The following is a 2500-nucleotide window of genomic DNA, read 5'->3' as shown; positions in this document are numbered from 1 at the left end:
CGCAATGCCAAGTGTCGGCTGGAGTGGTGCAAAGCTCACTGCCATTGGACTCACTCACTTCACCATCTGGCAGTCCGACGGACAAATCTGGGTTTGGCGGATGCCAGGAGAACGCTACCTGCACCAATGCATAGTGAAAACTGTAAAGTTTGGAGGAGGAATAATGGTCTGGGGCTGTTTTTCATGGTTCAGGCCCCTTAGTTCAAGTGAAGGGAAATCTTAACGCTACAGCATACAATTACATTCTATAAGATTCTGCGCTTCCAACATTGTGGCAACAGTTTGGGGAAGGACCTTTCCTGTTTCAGCATTACAACGCCCCCGTGCACAAAGCGAGGTCCATACAGAAATCGCTTGTCGAGATCAGTGTGGAAGAACTTGACTGGCCTGCACAGAGCCCTGACCTCAACCCCATTGAAGACCTTTGGGATGAATTGGAACACTGCCAGGCCTAATCGTCCAACATCAGTGCCTGACCTCACTAATGCTCTTGTGGCTGAATGGAAGCAAGTCCCCGCAGCAATGTTCCAACATCTAGTGGAAAGCCTTCCCAGAAGAGTGGAGGCTGTTATAGCAGCAAAGGGGGGGACCAACTCCATATTAAAGCCCATGATTTTAGAATGAGACATTCGACGAGCAGGTGTCCACATATCGTTGATCATGTAGTGTAAGTGGAGGAGCACGTAGTTAGAATGTGACTGAGGCACATACAGAGAATAGCAGTGAACAAAATGAAGAGCTGAATAGAAAATGGTAGAGTGAATGAATGATATAGCCAAATGTAGATGGTAATTCCTCTGAACTTTGTCAGAGACTTGCACGTCTGTCTGTCTGTCTGTCTGTCTGTCTGTCTGTCTGTCTGTAGTAACAGCCTACTCACTACAAACACTGCACCCTGCCTACAGAGCATTTTGGTAAACAATGAACAGTGGTAGTAGTTAGTGTGTTAGTAGTTAGTGTGTTAGCTGGGGTAGTAGTTAGTGTGTTAGCTGGGGTAGTAGTTAGTGTGTTAGCTGGGGTAGTAGTTAGTGTGTTAGCTGGGGTAGTAGTTAGTGTGTTAGCTGGGGTAGTAGTTAGTGTGTTAGCTGGGGTAGTAGTTAGTGTGTTAGCTGGGGTAGTAGTTAGTGTGTTAGCTGGGGTAGTAGTTAGTGTGTTAGCTGGGGTAGTAGTTAGTGTGTTAGCTGGGGTAGTAGTTAGTGTGTTAGCTGGGGTAGTAGTTAGTGTGTTAGCTGGGGGTAGTAGTTAGTGTGTTAGCTGGGGTGGTAGTTAGTGTGTTAGCTGGGGTAGTAGTTAGTGTGTTAGCTGGGGTAGTAGTTAGTGTGTTAGCTGGGGTAGTAGTTAGTGTGTTAGCTGGGGTAGTAGTTAGTGTGTTAGCTGGGGTAGTAGTTAGTGTGTTAGCTGGGGTAGTAGTTAGTGTGTTAGCTGGGGTAGTAGTTAGTGTGTTAGCTGGGGTAGTAGTTAGTGTGTTAGCTGGGGTAGTAGTTAGCTGGGGTAGTAGTTAGTGTGTTAGCTGGGGTAGTAGTTAGTGTGTTAGCTGGGGTAGTAGTTAGTGTGTTAGCTGGGGTAGTAGTTAGTGTGTTAGCTGGGGTAGTAGTTAGTGTGTTAGCTGGGGTAGTAGTTAGTGTATTAGCTGGGGTAGTAGTTAGTGTGTTAGCTGGGGTAGTAGTTAGTGTGTTAGCTGGGGTAGTAGTTAGTGTGTTAGCTGGGGTAGTAGTTAGTGTGTTAGCTGGGGTAGTAGTTAGTGTGTTAGCTGGGGTAGTAGTTAGTGTGTTAGCTGGGGTAGTAGTTAGTGTGTTAGCTGGGGTAGTAGTTAGTGTGTTAGCTGGGGTAGTAGTTAGTGTGTTAGCTGGGGTAGTAGTTAGTGTGTTAGCTGGGGTAGTAGTTAGTGTGTTAGCTGGGGTAGTAGTTAGTGTGTTAGCTGGGGTAGTAGTTAGTGTGTTAGCTGGGGTAGTAGTTAGCTGGGGTAGTAGTTAGTGTGTTAGCTGGGGTAGTAGTTAGCTGGGGTAGTAGTTAGTATGTTAGCTGGGGTAGTAGTTAGCTGGGGTAGTAGTTAGCTGGGGTAGTAGTTAGCTGGGGTAGTAGTTAGCTGGGGTAGTAGTTAGCTGGGTAGTAGTTAGCTGGGGTAGTAGTTAGTGTGTTAGCTGGGGTAGTAGTTAGCTGGGGTAGTAGTTAGCTGGGGTAGTAGTTAGCTGGGGTAGTAGTTAGTGTGTTAGCTGGGGTAGTAGTTAGCTGGGGTAGTAGTTAGCTGGGGTAGTAGTTAGTGTGTTAGCTGGGGTAGTGTGTTAGCTGGGGTAGTAGTTAGTGTGTTAGCTGGGGTAGTAGTTAGCTGGGGTAGTAGTTAGCTGGGGTAGTAGTTAGCTGGGGTAGTAGTTAGCTGGGGTAGTAGTTAGTGTGTTAGCTGGGGTAGTAGTTAGCTGGGGTAGTAGTTAGCTGGGGTAGTAGTTAGCTGGGGTAGTAGTTAGTGTGTTAGCTGGGGTAGTAGTTAGTGTGTTAGCTGGGG

General features: G+C 46.9%; 1 protein-coding gene across 7 annotated transcripts in view; it reads right to left on the bottom strand.

The window, feature by feature from the left end:
* Window positions 1-2500, bottom strand: part of LOC121553503 (RAB3A interacting protein (rabin3)) — a 49053-nt gene that overhangs the window by 4955 nt on the left and 41598 nt on the right. The window lies entirely within an intron of this gene.

This window comes from Coregonus clupeaformis, chromosome 4, assembly GCF_020615455.1.
Source record: "Coregonus clupeaformis isolate EN_2021a chromosome 4, ASM2061545v1, whole genome shotgun sequence".
Taxonomy (NCBI): Eukaryota; Metazoa; Chordata; class Actinopteri; order Salmoniformes; family Salmonidae; genus Coregonus; species Coregonus clupeaformis.
Note: the sequence above shows the minus strand (reverse complement) of the source record. Positions and strands in the feature narration are given on the sequence as shown.